The following is a 17,833-nucleotide window of genomic DNA, read 5'->3' as shown; positions in this document are numbered from 1 at the left end:
ATCTGGAAGAAAGATGGTTTTTTAGTTGGCTCATAGCAGCTAACCGTTATCATCAGACTCTCTGGCTCTGTCTTTTCATTCTACCATCCTGCATAAGTTGACTTTTGTCTTCAGACTTTTCCCCTCCTCATCTCAAGATGGCAGCTTTAACTCCAAGAATGACATACTCATATCAAAGCATCCATGACTGTAAGAAAAGGTGTCTCTCTTATGTCTTTTTCAGAAATGAAGAAAACTTTCTTAGAAGCCTCCTAGAAAACATGACCTCACTAGCCAAAACTGCATCCTATACTGTTTCTAAGCCAGTCAGTGGGGAGGGGTACAGAAGTCCTATGTTTGGCTTAGACTAGTCTAGATTCATGGCCCTCCACTCTTCCCAAGGTAAAAAAAAAAAAAAAGTAATAAATAAATAAATAAGATTTTGTTATCCACAAAGAAGGGAAGACTAAGTAGGCAACCTCTAGGTCTGCCATACCTTCCAAGGCCAATTTATTTGCCTAGACTCTTAATTCCTTTCTGCCTCCTAGAAGACTTTGTTAGTCATTTCTTCTTGCCTTCATTTTCAGTCTTCTCATTCTTTTTCTTCAAGCTTATTGAAAGAAGAGTCTACATATGCTGCCTTCATTTTTTCCCCTCCCATTTATTCCTTAAATTCCTTGCAATCTGGATTTTGTTCCTTCTAATAAGAAACCTTCCTTTTCTGTCAACAACAATGACCACCTGATTCCCAAATCCTTTGCCAGTGTCTTTTGTTTTCTGGATTTTCTATTCTCTGTTTCATTTGTTTGCACATTATTCTTTATTATTTCCTTCCATCTGCTTGCTTAGGTTTAGTTTGCTTTTCTTTTTGTAGGTTCTGTCTTCTTAAGGTGGAAGATTAGATTATCCACTTGAGATCTTTCTTTTTTAATATAGGCATTTATAACTACAAATTTCTTTCTGAGTACTATTTTCTTTAGCTGTATCCAATAAATTTTGGTATGTTGTGTTTTAGTTTTCATTCATCTCAACATATTTTCTAATTTTCTCTCTGATTTCTTTGACCTATTGGTTATTTAGGAGTGTGGTTCCCCCGCCCATCTTTGTGAATTTCCTAAAATTCCTTCTGTTACTGATTGTATTATAATTGCATTCCATTGTTTCAGAGAACATTCTTTGTGTGATTAATCTCTGTAAATTATTGAAGGTTGTTTATGGCCTAGCATGTGATCTCTTTTGGAAAATGTTTCTTATGCACTTAAGAATGCATATTGCCTTGTTGGGTGGAGTGTTATATAGTTGTCTTTAGGGCTAGTTGTCTTACTGTGTTGTTCAAATCTTCTGTGTTCTTGTTGATTTTCTTCCTGGTGGTTTTATCTAATATTGAAAGAGGGTTAGTCTCCAATTATTATTTTTGAGTTGTGTATCCCTTCAACTCTGTCTTTTCTTCCTTCTGTTGTTAGGTGCATATATGCTTCTAATTGTTATATCTTCCTGATGGATTGACTCTTCTGTCATTATGAAGTGTTTCTCTTTATTTCTAGTAATATATTCTTGTTTTAAAATCTATTTTGCCTGATTCTTTTATGTTTACTGTTTTTATGGTATAGCTTTTACTTTCAACCTATTTGTATGATTGAATCTAAAATGTGTTTTATATAGATTTTATATGTAGTTGGGATCATTGTTCTTTTTCTTTTAAAAAAATACAGCCTGATAATCTTTCTTTTGATTAGATTGCTTAATCTGTTCACATTTAATGTAATTACTGATATAGTTGGATTTTTGTATGCAGTTACGAATTTTGTTTTTCATAGGTCTCAAGTCTTTTTTGTTCTTTCCTTTCTTGCCTTCTTTTGAGTTAAGTAGATATATTGTAGTGTGATGTTTTAATTCCTTTGCTACTTTTTAAAACATATATTTTGAATTATTTTCTTAGTGGTTGCTCCAGGGTTTACAGTGTACATCTTGATTTATAAGAATTTCACTTCTGATTTATACTTACTTTCAGCAAAATAGACTTCCTCTATTAGCTCCATTTCCCTCCCCAACTTTTTTGTGCTATTATTGATGTACCTATTATGTCAAACCCAACAATACACTGTTGTAATTTTTACTTTATGTCTTTTGAAGAAACTGAGACAAGGGAGAGCAAGTACATATTTATAGTTAGTTGTATTGACCTCTCTATTTTTCATTTTCTTTACATATTTCTGCATATTTGAGTTAGCTCTGGGGTCATTTTCTTACTCCCATAGAACTTTGTTCTCATCTGCTTCATTTGTACTGTTATTGTCTAAATATGTAACAGTGAATGTTGTTAGCCCAATAATAAAATTATAGCTACAGTGTTTTATTGAATTATTCTTTAAATCAGTTAAGAGAAGAAAGGGGAAGAAATATGCAATTACAGTGTCTTTTGCAATTATGTACGTAATTTCCTTTACTGGCACGCTTTGTTTTTTGGGGCTTCCAATTACTGTTTGGTGTTACTTGCTTTTAGCCTGAAGAATTTCCTTTAGTATTTCTTGTAAAACAGATATTCTAGCAACAAATTCTCTGTTTTTATTTTCCTGGGTATGCCTTAATTTCACCTTTATTTTAAAAATACAGTGTTGCTGGATATTAGAGTCATAATTCACAATATTTTACTTTAGCACTTTGAATATTTAATTCCATTGCTTTCTGCCCTCACTTGTTTCTAATGAGAAGTCAGTTGTTAATCTTATTGGGGACTCCTTTGTGCTTGTCTGGTCATTTTGCTCTTGCTGCTTTCAAGATTTTCTCCTTGTCTTTGGCTCTCAAGATTTTGCCTATAATGTGTCTGGAAGTATATCTTTTTGTATTTATCCTATTTAGAATTTGTTGAGCTCCTTGGGGGATGTGTAGATTAATATTTCTTTTTCTTTTATCAAATTTGGAAAGATTTCAACCATTATTTATGTATTTTTTATTCTTTTCCTTTCGTTCTTTTTTTTTCCCTCTCTCTGAGACAGGGTCTCACTGTCACCCAGGCTGGAGTATAGTGGCATGACCTTAGCTCACTGCAGGCTGCACCTCACTGCGGGCTTAAGCAGTCCTCCCACCTCAGCCTCCTGAGTAGCTGAAACTACAGGTGTGTTTCACCCTGCCTGGTTAATTTTTAATATTTTTTTGTAGAGACAGGGTCTCAACATGTTTCCCAGGCTGGTATTGAATTCCTTGGGCTGAAGCAATCCTCCCACCTCGGCCTTCCAAGGTGCTCGAGTTACAGATATGAGCCACCATGCCTAGCCTTATTATTTCTTTAAATATTATTTCTCCCTCTTTTTTATCCTAATGGCATCTGTTTTAGTCCATTTTCTGTTACTTTAACAGAATACGAAAGACTAGTTAATTTATAAGGAAAAGAAATTTATTTTTTACGGTTCTGGAAGCTAAGAAGTCCAAGAGCATGGTGTGAGCCTCTGGTGAGGGCCTTCTTGCTAGTGAGAATTCTCTACAGAGTCCCAAGGTGGCACAGAGCATCACATGCTGAGAGGGCACATGAGTGAGAACCAAACTGGATTTTATAACAGATGCATTCTTGTGATAGCTAACCTACCTGCTTGATGACCCATCAATCCAGTAACTTATTAGTCTACTAATCCATTCATGAGAGCAGAGCCCTCATGACCCAGTTACCTCTTAAAAGTACTACTTCTCAATACTTCTGCATTCAGGACCAAGTTTCCAATACAGTGAACCTTTGGAGAACACATTTAAACCACAGCATTCCACTCTGGGCCCCCAAAATTTATGTCCTTCTGGTGTTTAAAAATACATTCATTCCATCCCAGTAGCTCCAGAGTCTTCATTCATTCTATCATGCACTCAAAAACCCAAAGTTCCAAGTCTCATGTAAATCAGATTTGAGTGAGACACATGGTGTATTTGCCTTGAGGCAGATTCTTTTCAGCTGTGAGCCTATTAAATCAAACAAGTTACCGACTTCCAAAATATAGTGGTGGAACAGGCATAGGACAGACATTGCCATTCCAAAAGGGAGCAACAGGAAAAAATTAAGGAGTAACAGGTCCCATGTAAAACGAAAACCCAACAAGGAAAACAGCGTTACATCTTACAGCTGGAGAATAATCTCCTTTGACTCCATGTCCTGCATCCTGGGCACACGGGTGCAGGGTTGGACCTGAAAGCCTCAAGTGACTCCACCCCCATGGCTTTACTATGCTCAATCCATATGTCAGCCCTTGTAAGTTACAGTTGGGTGCCTGTGGCTTTTGCAGGTTGGACCTGCATGCTGATGCTATAGTTCTGAGGTCTCAGCAGCATTCCTGCTCCCACAGCTCCATTAGGCATTACTTTAGTGGGGACTCTGCCATGGCCTTGCTTCTGGCTGTACTAGGCATTGCCCTAGTGGGGGCTCTCAGCAATGGGTTCACTCTTGTGACAAGTCTCTGCCAGGGCACCAGTCTTTTTGGTATATCCTTTGAAATCTAGGTGAAACTACCATAGCCCCACATCTCTTTCATTCTGTATACCTGCGGAATTAGCACCTTGTGGATGCCACCAAAATTTATAGCTTGTGCCTTCCATAGTGGTGAGTTGAGCCACACCTGCTGCTACTTGGGTCATGGCTGGGGCAACCACAGAGCCTTGCTCTGGGGAGCAGGGAGCAGAGAGTCCTGAGGCAGTCCTGGACAGTGGGCTGTGCAGAATGCCATGGATGCCATGGGCTCCCACAAAATCATTCTGCACTCTTAGGCCTCTGGGCCTCTGATGGGAGGAGCAGCTTCGAAGATGTGTGAAATGCCTTTTGGAGTCTTTCTCTAATTATCCTGATAAATAGTCTCTTGGTCCCTTGTATCAATATGAATCTCTTTAGCAAATGGTTCCTAGGCTACATTCTTGGTTTCCTTTCCTAAACAAGCTTTTTAAATTCTACATAGCCAGCCTGAGGAGAGTTTTCCAAATCTTTCCACTTTGCTTTTCATTTGATTATAAATTCTGACTTTGTCATCCCTTTGCTCCCAGATCTCACCTGTGTCTTGAGTGTTTTGCTGCTAGAAATTTCTTCCACCCTATATGCTAGTTCATCACTCTCAAGTCCAGCATTCCACAAACCCCTAGGGCATGGACATAGCCTTGAGGTATGTCAGGCTGTTTGCTGCTTTGTGACAAGTGTGGCCTTTATTCCAAGTTCTAGTACCTTGCTCCTCATTTCCATCTGAGGCCTCTTCAGAATGAACTTTACATATTTCTATCAACATTCTGGTCATGAGCACTTAAGTAATCTCTAAGAAGATTCAGGCTGGGCGCGGTAGCTCACTCCTGTAATCCTTGCACTGTGGGAGGCTGAGGCAGGCAGATCACCTGAGGTTTGGTGTTTGAGACCAGCCTGGCCAACATGGCAGAACCCATCCTCTACTAAAAATACAAAAATTAGCGGGGCTTGATGGTGCATGCCTGTAATCCCAGCTACTTGGGAGACTGAGGCAGGAGAATCGCTTGAACCTGCAAGGCGGAGGTTGCAGTGAACTGAGATTGTGCCATTGCACTCCAACGTGGGCGACAGAGTGAGACTCTGTCTCAAAAAAAAAAAAAAAAAAAAAAAAAAAGATTCAGAGTTTCTCTAGTTGTTTTCAGAACCTTCACCAGAATCACCCTTAATGCTCCATTTATGGCAATACGGGTTTTTTCTATCCAGCTCCTCCATAGTCTGCCAGCTTCTACCCGTTACCCAGTTCCAAAGCTGCTGCTTCATTTTCAGATATTATAGCAAAAGTCCTACATCTTGCTACCAATTTTATGTCTCAGTCTGTTTTCTGTTGCTATACATAGACTTTAATGAAGTTGAGGATACCTCCGAATCACCTGGTGGGCTTGTTTTAATAAAACACAGATTACTGGGTCCTATGCCCAAACCTTCTGATTCAGGAGGTCGGAGGTCGGACCTGAGGGTTTGTATTTCTGGCAAGTATCTGAGTGAGGCTGAGGCTGCTCATCTGGATAACCTACTTTCAATGTTTGGTTGCATCTTTTTTTGTGATCCTAGCAGCCATTTATATGTATTATTTGTATCTATTCATTCATTAAGGTTTGAAAAATAGTAATATTCTAATTCTTTTTACTCTTTTTCATTTATTCATTGGAATATTTTTATAAAGAGATACATGTTCTTATCTCTTACTTGGTTACCCAGTGATAGAGTTCACAAAAGAAAGGTAACATAAATTCTTGATTTTTTCCCTTTGATATATGTTTTTTAAGATAATAAATTGGTTCTCTATCATCTCTTAAAGGTGACCAGTTTTTTAAGAATATTATTATGAACTTTTAGAATTTAATGTATTAGTTTAATCCATTTCAAGTATTACCATCATTGAAGCTCAAATGACTCCATCTTTGGCTAATGGAAGCCTCTTAAAGTTAGCTCCTGAGTCCTAGATTCAGCTGTTTCTCTTAGAAGCCCTACTGTTTAAGGGGTGATCATGTTTTCTCTCAGCCCTTTCTGTAGACAGAGATCAGAAGTATGTGCACATATTAAGATAAAATAAAAGTATTTCATAAATTGATATTGATGCTTCCAATTGAAACTTGAGACTATGATGGAGACGATAGTGTGTTTAAATCTTCTTTCTGTATCTCTTTCCTCTGCTTTCAAGGATATGAGTGATTATAGAACTGGAAAGTTCCACAATTATTCATTTATTTTTATCCTATAGTGTACACACAACAGTCTCAGAATGACAACACTACAGTATTACTCAAAACATTAAAATGCATATTTTTGCATACATTCTCACCCTCTTAATTGCATTTAGGACTGGGGATGTCTTCTGAGACTTTAGTTTATTCAGCAACCATTTAAAGCATCTTCTCTGTCTCATACTCACTGCTAGAAAGGGGATACAAAGAGGTGTAAGATACGTCCCTGTTCTCTAAAAGCTAAGGGTCAGGGTTACTGGGTTATGTATCATTCTGGTATAGGAAGATGTGGCCATAGAATCTGGGATTCTGTTCTTCTTTAAAAGAAGTTAATGTTAATTCTTCTTTACTTGCATGTTTCTTAAAACCCTTTCTCTCTACTCTTATCAGGGAGCAGCTTCCTTTTGGTGGAGCTCGTTAATACTTTCTAATCTTCCTTACGTAGTGTATCATTAGTCAGGGTTCTCCAGAGAAACAGAGAACAAGAGAAAGATACAGAGTTTATTTTAAGGAATTGACTCACAGAATTTTGGGAGTTGGCAAAGCAACTGTGTAGAATACAGCAGCAGGCTGTATATTTAAGGAAGAGTTGATAATAGTCTTGAGTGTAAAAATTGCAAAATAGGCTAGTAGGCTGGAAACTCAGCATTTCTATGTTATCATCTTGATGTAGACTTGCATCTTCTTCAGGTAACTTTTATCTTTGCTGGTAAGGCATTCATCTGATTGGATAAGGCCCACCACAGTATGGAATCTGCTTTATTTCAAGTCAACCAATTATAAATGTTAATTACATCCACAGAGACCTTCACACAGCATCTCTATTAGTATTATACCAAACAGCTGGCCATGATAACTATCCAAAGTGACTCATAAAATTAACTAGCACATCTAGGTTAACTGTTTATTGCCCAAATTGATATTCTTTCTGAAAAACAATAAAATTATTTAATTTTATTACTTGACTGACAAATTGGTTTCATCATATTGGCGGACCTATAAAATAGTCCTATTAAGGAATTATTTTAAAAATAAAGTTATTTCTAAGACATATTAAGATATAGCTATATTCATTAAAGCAAAACAACTGTCTTAACATTAAAAATAACATAAATATAATTCTCAGTAAAAGTTCATATACATTAGTTTCTTAGCTATAATTTGTATCTAATATATAAGATCTCTGCATTGGAAAAAATATTTTAAAAATATAGTTGTATTATCTTTAATTGCTTCATAAAATCATAGTCTTTTTCAAGTTGCATTTTGTGATTGCTACATTTGAAATTATTGATTTTTTCAAGTTACTATTTTCTATATAAATTGTGATTTTTAAATTTGAGAATGTAGCCTCTATGTTGATAATGAGGTACCTGGTAAGTTCAAAGCAAATTCTATTATATTTTTATTTTGTAATAGTTTAATATGCAAATATTCTGGCACATGTATTTTCACAGCAACTGTTAAAAAAAACAGTAAACTCTATTTACAGCACTTTTTTTTAAAAATTTATTTATTATTATTATACTTTAAGTTGTAGGGTACATGTGCATAACATGCAGGTTTGTTACATATGTATACTTGTGCCATGTTGGTGTGCTGCACCCATCAACTCGTCATTTACATCAGGTATAACTCCCAATGCAATCCCTCCCCCCTCCCCCCTTCCCATGATAGGCCCCGGTGTGTGATGTTCCCCTTCCTGAGTCTAAGTGATCTCATTGTTCAGTTCCCACCTATGAGTGAGAACATGCGGTGTTTGGTTTTCTGTTCTTGTGATAGTTTGCTAAGAATGATGGTTTCCAGCTGCATCCATGTCCCTACAAAGGACACAAACTCATCCTTTTTTATGGCTGCATAGTATTCCATGGTGTATATGTGCCACATTTTCTTAATCCAGTCTGTCACTGATGGACATTTGGGTTGATTCCAAGTCTTTGCTATCGTGAATAGTGCTGCAATAAACATACATGTGCATGTGTCTTTATAGCAGCATAATTTATAATCCTTTGGGTATATACCCAGTAATGGGATGGCTGGGTCATATGGTACATCTAGTTCTAGATCCTTGAGGAATCGCCATACTGTTTTCCATAATGGTTGAACTAGTTTACAATCCCACCAACAGTGTAAAAGTGTTCCTATTTCTCCACATCCTCTCCAGCACCTGTTGTTTCCTGACTTTTTAATGATCGCCATTCTAACTGGTGTGAGATGGTATCTCATTGTGGTTTTGATTTGCATTTCTCTGATGGCCGGTGATGATGAGCATTTTTTCATGTGTCTGTTGGCTGTATGAATGTCTTCTTTTGAGAAATGTCTGTTACAGCACTTTTATTCAACAAAATTTTTATGACAAAGCTTGTCAAATAAATTGTGTCTGTTATGGAAATCTTTTAAACATCTTAACCAAATTTAGATGCTGCTAAATTGTAGGCATTCTCAAGTTCATTTTATTCTAGTACATAATATAAACTTATTTAAGTAAAAAAATAAGTTCTCCATAAAAATTAAATCTTGAATGAAAGATTTCTGTCTTAGTTTGGGCTGCTGTCTCAAAATACCACATACTGGGTGGCTTAAACAGCAATTCATTTCTCACGGTTCTGAAGGCTGGAAAGTCAAAGATCAAGGAACCAGCAGATCAGTTTCTGGTGAGGGCCTGCTTCCTTGTTTGCAGACCTGATTTGATCTCGTTATGTCCTCACATGGCCCTTCTTGGGTGTGTGCACTTGGATGGGGGTGGTGGGGGTAGAGAGAGAGATCTGTTTCTTTTTATAACAGCATTAATCTTATCAGGAGGGCCCCACCAACATGACCTAATCTAACCCTAATTAAAGGCACTACCTCTGAATACCATCACGTTGGGTATTAGCGCTTCAGCATAAGAATTTAAGGTGATACAAACGTTTAGTCTATAGCTATTTTCAACTGACTTTGAATGTAATGTTTGAATGAAAATCATCCGTTATGTTGATGATTTTACAAAGTCTAAGCCTCAAAGAATTCTAAGCTAGATAACAAAAAGAGAAAACATGGACTGTCATGCTGAAATATTTTTCTAAATTCAGCATCAGCTTTGTCACAAATATTTTAGTTCATTTTTTTTTTTTTTAGATGGGGGTGTACTCTGTTGCCCAGGCTGAAATGCAGTGGTATGATCACAGCTTACTTCAGCCTTGACCACCTGAGCTCAAGCAGTCCTCCCATCTCATTCTCCCAAAACGTTGGGATTACAGGTGTGAGCCACCACACCCAGCCTTAGTTCAATTTTTTTTAACCCTATGTGTATGTATAAACATTTGTAAATTTTGATTGGTAGAATGTCACATCTTTTGTGGATGCAGTTGTGAAATATGTTTCCTCCAATTTTGATTGGTAATATATTGCAGTTTATATGGGCACAGTTGTGAATTATATGTGAACCACAGCCAAGTCCAAGTTTATTTCTGTTACATCATTTTTAAAATTTAATAAGAACATTGTTCTTTCTATGATGCTGTGCTCAAAGTTTGTAATTGTGTTATCACTGTAAAAACAAATAGAATTGACTCTTACTATTCACAGATTTTGCTTTCATGAATTCGTCTGCCTATTACAGATTGAGCATCTCTGATCTAAAATCAGAAATGCTCTAAAATCCTAAACTTTTTGAGTGCCGACATGATGCTCAACACAATTCTCAAGGGTCATGAGCAAATGAAATACTCATTGGAGCCTTTTGGATTTCAGATTTTTGGATTAGGGATACTCAGTATATAATACAGATGTTTCAAAATTTTTAAAAACCCCAAATTCAAAACACTTCCGACCCCAAACATTTCAGGTAAGGGATACTGAACCTGTCAAATTTATTTGTAACTGCAAAATCAATACTCATGACACTAGTCATTCAACTGAATGCATGACTACAAATGGTACAGAATGGTGAAAATTTTGGATTGCTCAACAGATTCCTAGTTGGCAGGCTGATTTCCTTCTGCTCTCATACAGTAAACAAGTCTCCTTTTTTGGGTTTATATAGTGCCATGATTTTTGCTTTTTTAGGCTTCTTTGTGATTTCTGTGTTTAAAATGACTATTCAGTGTGGAACTGAAGTGCTGTATATTGCTCCTAAGTGCAAGAAGGCTGTGATGTGCCTTAAGGAGAAAATACACATGATAAACTTATAGTGCTGTTGGCTATGAGTTCAGTGACTCATAGTGATTCAACAGTAAACAGCCATACATTGCTTAACAACAGGGTTAAATTCTGAGAAATGTATCATTAGGTGATTTTGTCATTGTGAAAATATCATAGAGTGTGCTTATATGAATCTATAGCTTACTACACATGTAGGCTATGTGGTAAAGGCTATTGTTTCTGGACTACAAACCTGTGCGGTGTGTTACTATACTGAATTCTGTAGGCAGTTGTAACAGAATAGTAAATATTTATGTATCTAAACATAGAAAATGTACAGCGAAAATATAGCTTGATAATCTTATGGGACCACCTGCATCGTAGATGCAGTCTGTTGTTGACACATCATGCAGTGGATGACTATATATTAATCAGGTATCTTGAAACAGAACTATACATAAAATGAGGTTATGTTTGGTCAGCTAATTAAAATGTAATCAGAGGCTCTCAGGAGCTCTCAGGAACCCAACCCTGAATTTCCCTTATGAGTAAACAATTTGGTATTCCCTAATTCAGTATTCATGGTGACTTTTTCATAGACCATAACTACTGTGAATAATGAGAACCAACAGTAATTTTGTTTTTGTTGTTGAACTTCTAAACTGATTTTTAAGTAGCAATTAAAGCAATGTCAGGTGTTTCATATTCTACAGAATGAACTTCCAACAGCTTTACTTTGGTTTCATGAATTAGATGAAATCATCAAACCATTATTGGAATTAACTGATTTTTCTAGTTGGTACATTTCCTGATACTGACAGAAAGCTGGCAACATTCAACTGTGAGTTTTTCTGTTAATGGAGCCAACCAGATATCACTTTACTTTGATGATGTAAAAAAGATGCTTTAGAATCAGAACTAAGTGCATTTTTTAAAAAAGTAATTTGATCTAGATGAAAAGTCATGCTTTAGAGAGTAATATGTAAAACACTTTCTCTATCTGCTTTCATTAAATCTGTGTCTTTAAGCTAGCCATGAGCAGGGACAGCAGTCAGTACTCAGTATTTCCTCTACAGCCTTTCAAGGCTGGAGGAGTTAGCTGTCCTTACCTGCTCCTGCCTTAGAACACTTTTTCTGCGAGGTGCCTGGGTGTGGCCGGGCGCGGTGGCTCAAGCCTGTAATCCCAGCACTTTGGGAGGCTGAGACGGGCAGATCACGAGGTCAGGAGATCGAGACCATCCTGGCTAACACAGTGAAACCCCGTCTCTACTAAAAATACAAAAAATTAGCCGGGCGTGGTGGCGGCGCCTGTAGTCCCAGCTACGCGGGAGGCTGAGGCAGGAGAATGGCGGGAACCCGGGAGGCGGAGCTTGCAGTGAGCCGAGATGGCGCCACTGCACTCCAGCCTGGGCGACAGAGCGAGACTCCGCCTCAAAAAAAAAAAAAAAAAAAAAGAATGAAGTATCAGTAACAGTATGTTTAGAAATGGGTTACTGCTAGGTGTCTTTCAGATTTAACCACATGTGAAATTGACAATAGGCTTCATTGCACATGTGTCTCACACAGCTTAATGAGGTTATGGCAGAGCCTAAAAGTACAAATAAGTCCTAGCCTATTTTAATGGTATCGTTAAAACAAATCATTAGAAAATGAAAAACCCGGCCGGTCGCGGTGGCTCACGCCTCTAATCCCAGCACTTTGAGAGGCCGAGGCAGGTGGATCACGAGGTCAGGAGATCAAGACCATCCTGGCTAACATGGTGAAACCCCATCTCTACTAAAAATACAAAAACTTAGCCGGGCGTGGTGGTGGGCGGCTGTAGTCCCAGCTACTCGGGAGGCTGAGGCAGGAGAATGGCGTGAACCCGGGAGGCGGAGCTTGCAGTGAGCCGAGATTGTGCCACTGCACTCCAGCCTGGGTGACAGAGCAAGACTCCGACTCAAAAAAAAAAAGAAAGAAAATGAAAAACCCAGGACAAATGAAACTGGTGGGACAGTGGGACAGTGGCCATAAATTGGGACTGTCTCAGGCAAACTAACACACTTTACCAGACATTTGTCCTTTCAAAAATCTTTGAATCCCAAACTCTTGATTACTGTTTTCCTGTCAAAAAGACTGTGCCCTGAATATGAATCACTTGTTTGTGACTAGTAATTTCCACAGCATTATGCACATGGAAAAGAATGTGAAGCATTCTTCTTAGCCAGTTTTATTCATTGCGGCATTTCTTTTTTTCTGGAACATTTTCTATTTATCTTAAAACTTTTATTAAATTTTGCATGCTTTCATTTTTAAACTAAAGACATGTAATCAACTATGGAATTATTTTCTTCTACATTAGTTCTTTTGTTATCTTAATAAAAATACACAGTAATTAGAAATGAAACTTGAAAATAAGGTACTATTTACATATATTTGATAAAAATGGATTATCTGAATATGATTATAATAATACTTTGTATTCTGTTACAGAATTAATTAAAAGGATTTATGGTATATCTTATGACTCTACAGGAGCCTTGGGATATAGGTAAGTGACAAGCATTTTTTGAAGAGACATTTCTGAAACATTAAGTAATTTGATCTCACAGGTTCCTGGCAAAGTAGACAGTGGGGCATATCTTACTTCAGCAATTTACCTCTTTTCTCTTCAATGTAACATTTGTAGAAATACCACATTTACATGAATCTTCATGTAACATTTCCCTAATAGCTAAAAAATCATATTTCTCAGGGAATTTTAGGCTTATTTTCTATAATAATTATAATGAGGATATTATTTATAAGATATAGGAGTATGGCATGTAGCAAAACTTAAAGCATTAAAAAAAATAACTAAATGCAATATGGTACCCTGGGTTATACCTAGGAACTAAAAAAAGACATTAGTGGAAAAACAGGTGAAATATAAATGAAGTCTATATTTCAGTTAATAGTAATCAATTAGAAATTAATCAGTGTTAATTTCTTAGTTTCGACAAATGTCCCGTGGTTATGTAAGATGTTTAACTTTATGGAAAACTGAATGAGGGGTATATAGGAACGCTATAGTATTTTTGTATCTGTCTTCTAAATCTAAAATTATTTCACAATAAAAATTTACTTGAAGCACAAAAGTCAGAGTTTATTGATTCAAAATGTATAGTTTAGAAGTAGATTTTCTGGACTAAAATAAAAAAAATTAATTAAAAAAATCCAGATTACATAAAAATGATTCAAGGAAATACATGGCTATAGGTTTCATTTTTCAATTTATAGGAAGTATGCAATTTTATTTTTTTAACATTGGTGATATGGTTTGGATTCGTGTCCCTGCCCAAATCTCATATCAAATTGTAATTTCCAGTGTTGGAGGAGGGACCTGATGGAAGGTGATTGGATCATCGGGGCGAATTTCTTTCTTCTTGTTCTTGTGATAGTGAGTGAGTTGTCATGAGATCTGGTTGTTTAAAAGCATGTAGCACCTCCCCCTTCACACTCTTCCTCTTGCTCCGGCCATGTAAGACGTACCTGGTTCCCCTTTGCCTTCCGCCGTGGTTTCTTGAGGCCTCCCCAGCCGTGCTTCCTATACAGCTCGAGGAACCATGAACCAATTAAACCTCTTTACTTTATAACTTACCCAGTCTTGGATAGTTCTTTATAACAGTGCAAGAAAAGACTGCTATAATGGGCATGGTGTTTGTGGACATCTCCTCGTACTCGGTTACAGGCTTTCTCTTTGATGCTTTCAGCCACTTGTGTTTTTTGGTCCTTTTGTGTAACTTTTTCTGTTATTCCAAGCAGGCCCTTTAAATGGTTCCCAGTACACTTCTTTTTCTTTTCTTTAGTGTATTGTTTAGAGACGAAAGTCCAATAATGTGACTCAGTGGTTTGGAGACCCCGTTAGTATAGTTTTGTTCAGTCACACTACTGGAGCTTCTAGGTAAAGTAGTAGACACAGTAGACCTATTGTTAATGAGTATGAATAAAGATGAGCATAACTCTTACATAGCCATTTCTGTAATTGAGCTAAAATAATACAGAATCTATTGCTGTCAGATAATAAAATTCTCAGTTTCTAAAATGGACTCTAGCATGATAAGTATTTTAAATTTCTATAAATATTAAAAGACTTATAAGAAGGAAATTTTGTAGTTTGCCAAAACTCTTATGTAACTTTTCATTAATAAAAGTAAAGTAGCCATGCAGGTCTTGTGGATGGTTTCCTGCTTCTGCTGCCAAATTTAATGATTTTAGTTAAATTTCATAAAGGGAAATATAAATATATTATATTTAAAGGATATAGACACTTAAAAGAGCAGACCCGTGCCTGAATAACTCTTGCAGAATAATTGTCCAGCTTCGAAATTTCTGTGTTGCTTGGTAGTCTTTAGTCAGAATTGGTGTTAACAGTCTCATGTTAATAGAATTACAGTTAATGGAATTATAATCTATTTTTTAGTTGTTTAACATGATTGTGCTAACCTTGGTTGGGAAGTTTAGAAAAAGACAGGATCGTTTTCTTAGGCCAAGTTTAAATTACATTGATCATGTAATAGTTCACACAAAACAAGCAAACAAGAAAAACTTGTGTTATTCTGTGCTAGAAGAGCATTAAAAGTGTTGTTTTTAGGGACATGCTTACCATTCAGCTGATTGTAATTTGTGGTCATCAAAGTGTAAATAAGAATAGCTAATATATGTTGAACTTTTTTTTTTTTTTTTTTTTTTTTTTGAGATGGAGTCTTCCTCTGTCGCGCATGCTGGAGTGCAATGGCACAATCTCGGCTCGCTGCAACCTCCACCTCCTGGGTTCAAGTGATTCTCCTGCCTCCGCCTTCTGAGCCGCCAGGATTACAGGCATGTGCTGCCACGACCAGCTAATTTTTTTGTATTTTTAGTAGAGACAGGGTTTCACCATGTTGGTTAGGCTGGTCTCGAACTCCTGACCTTGTGATCTGCCTGCCTCGGCCTCCCAAAGTGCTAGGATTACAGGTGTGAGCCACCACGCCTGGCCTGAACATTTTCTATGTACTAGGCACTTTACTTACATTATCTCATATAATCTTCACAATTACCTATGAGATAGGTTGGAATTCCCTTTACAGATGAGGCTGAGTGAGGACAGCTGTCTCCAGTCTAATTCTGAGATGGGGAGGTGGACAGAACAAGTGCCTATTATATAGTACAGTACCTGCTGTTTATTTATAATATAGTACAGTACCTGCTGTTTATTTATAGTTATAGTTATAATATAGTACAGTACCTGCTGTTTATTTATAAGCAGCTCCCAGGAAATGCCATCATGTTTCCATAGATGTGTAGTAAACTTCAGATTACTTCAGCTTTTCTAGGTAAGAGTATCTGATCACACTGGGTCACCTAGAGTGGATTCTCCTGGGGTGAACAGCCTGGAGTAAGGACTTGTGTTTCTTGTCTAGCTTTGTTCTGGCTCATTCTGCAGTCCCCTAACATGTCAGTTGTTCCCTGTCACCTGATTAATTGCTGAACACTCACTCATTGTGTGCTTCACTGATCACATGCCAAGAACTTTTGGCAGCTCTTGGGAACATGCTCTCCACGTGCCTCCTGGTAACTGTTGGACAACTAGAAGTTCCTAGTTGTTGTGAGAACTTTGATCCAGAACCTGCAACACATGCCAGAGACCAGGGATGGGGTAGTTGAGCAGCTGACGGGTGAAATGTAGCTATTCAGATTGTTAGTTGGTCAGGAGTCAGAAATAGAGTAGGCATGTGACTCTAAAAAGTGGTTTTTGAAGAGGATTATGATGGTTGGCTATGGACTTCATAGTTTGTAGACAAAATAATTCTAACTTCTTTTTGAGGAAGAGTCATAAAAATACAAAATCTCCTTTACTGTCTTCTCTTTATGATCTCTAAAAGTTGACATTTCTCAGGGCTCAGTCCTTAGCCTTCTGTATTTATTTTCCACACAATCTCATGTGATCCCTTGTTTTAAATGCCATCTGTTCTCCCAAATTTACAATTTCTTTACTTTGGTCTCTCCCAGGAGTTCTAGACTTATTTTTATGTCTTTTCAACATCTACATTTTGGAGTCTAATAAACATTTCAAACTTAATATGTCTAAAATGTAAATCTTGAACTTTTCTCCCTGTGTAGATGATATACGCAGTTATTCCTGGCCAAAAACTCAAAGTCATGTTGGACTTTTTCTTTCATATCCCATATCCAGTCCATTAGTAAGGCTTATATGCCTTCCTTTCAAAATGTATCCCAAATTACCCCTACCCCACTCCTCACCCTTACTGCCCTATTATAAGTTGCCTAGGTGATAATAATCATCTAACTGGCCTTCCTTATCTCCTCGTTGTATCTCTCCATTTAATCCTCCATATAGGAGTAAAAGGTGTTTTTGTTGTTGTTGTTTTTTGTTTTTTTTTAATGTTAAACAGTTTCTGTCATTCCTCTGTTCAGAACCCTTCGGTGGCTACCCAGCACACACAGTATAAAATGTTGTCTCACATGTTCTACCAGACCTGCTGACTTTATCTCCTGTCACTCACTCTCTTGCTCACTCTCCTCTAGCCACACTTGCCTTCTTGCTGTTCCTTAGATACTCCCAAGTCCATTTGTAATCAGCTAACTTCCCCCAGTTCCGTGATCTCACACCCCTCACTCCAACCAGTCTAGCCTGGTACCAGTGGAGGTGGATTTAGAGAGAAGAAAAGTGCACATCCAAGACTCTGTAGCACATGCAGTGGTAGAGTCACAATAAAAATATTACAGCTTTAGCATTCCTAGTTTCTGTAATTTGAATTGCTTTCAAGTGTAAGAGGGACTGGATTTAGAGCTACAGAAAGTCATAGCTAGAATCAATGGGGAAAAGTTACAGAGAGAGATTTCTGCTCAGTTTAAAGAGTGCTACAAAGAGACTTAGACTCCCACACAATAATAGTGGGGAACTTTAACACCCCACCGTCAATATTAGACCAAGTGGTCCAGATCTGTCAAAGATCAGATGGTTGTAGATGCATGATGTTATTTCTGAGGCCTCTGTTCTGTTCCATTGGTCTGTATATCTGTT

The 17,833-nt window shown here is 37.3% G+C and overlaps 1 protein-coding gene across 6 annotated transcripts in view; it reads left to right on the top strand.

Annotated features, from left to right (window-relative positions):
* ZNF438 (zinc finger protein 438) overlaps nt 1-17,833 on the top strand; it is a 178,904-nt gene that overhangs the window by 33,759 nt on the left and 127,312 nt on the right. For 5 of the 6 annotated variants that reach the window (XM_050805630.1, XM_050805626.1, XM_050805632.1 and 2 more), the window contains exon 2: nt 13,261-13,322. The exons of the other annotated variant lie outside the window; for it this stretch is intronic. The gene's annotated coding sequence lies outside the window, so the exon portion shown is untranslated. The remainder of the gene's footprint in view (nt 1-13,260; nt 13,323-17,833) is intronic. 6 annotated transcript variants of the gene reach the window in all.

This window comes from Macaca thibetana, chromosome 9 (genome assembly GCF_024542745.1).
Source record: "Macaca thibetana thibetana isolate TM-01 chromosome 9, ASM2454274v1, whole genome shotgun sequence".
In the NCBI taxonomy this organism is placed as follows: domain Eukaryota; kingdom Metazoa; phylum Chordata; class Mammalia; order Primates; family Cercopithecidae; genus Macaca; species Macaca thibetana.
Note: the sequence above shows the minus strand (reverse complement) of the source record. Positions and strands in the feature narration are given on the sequence as shown.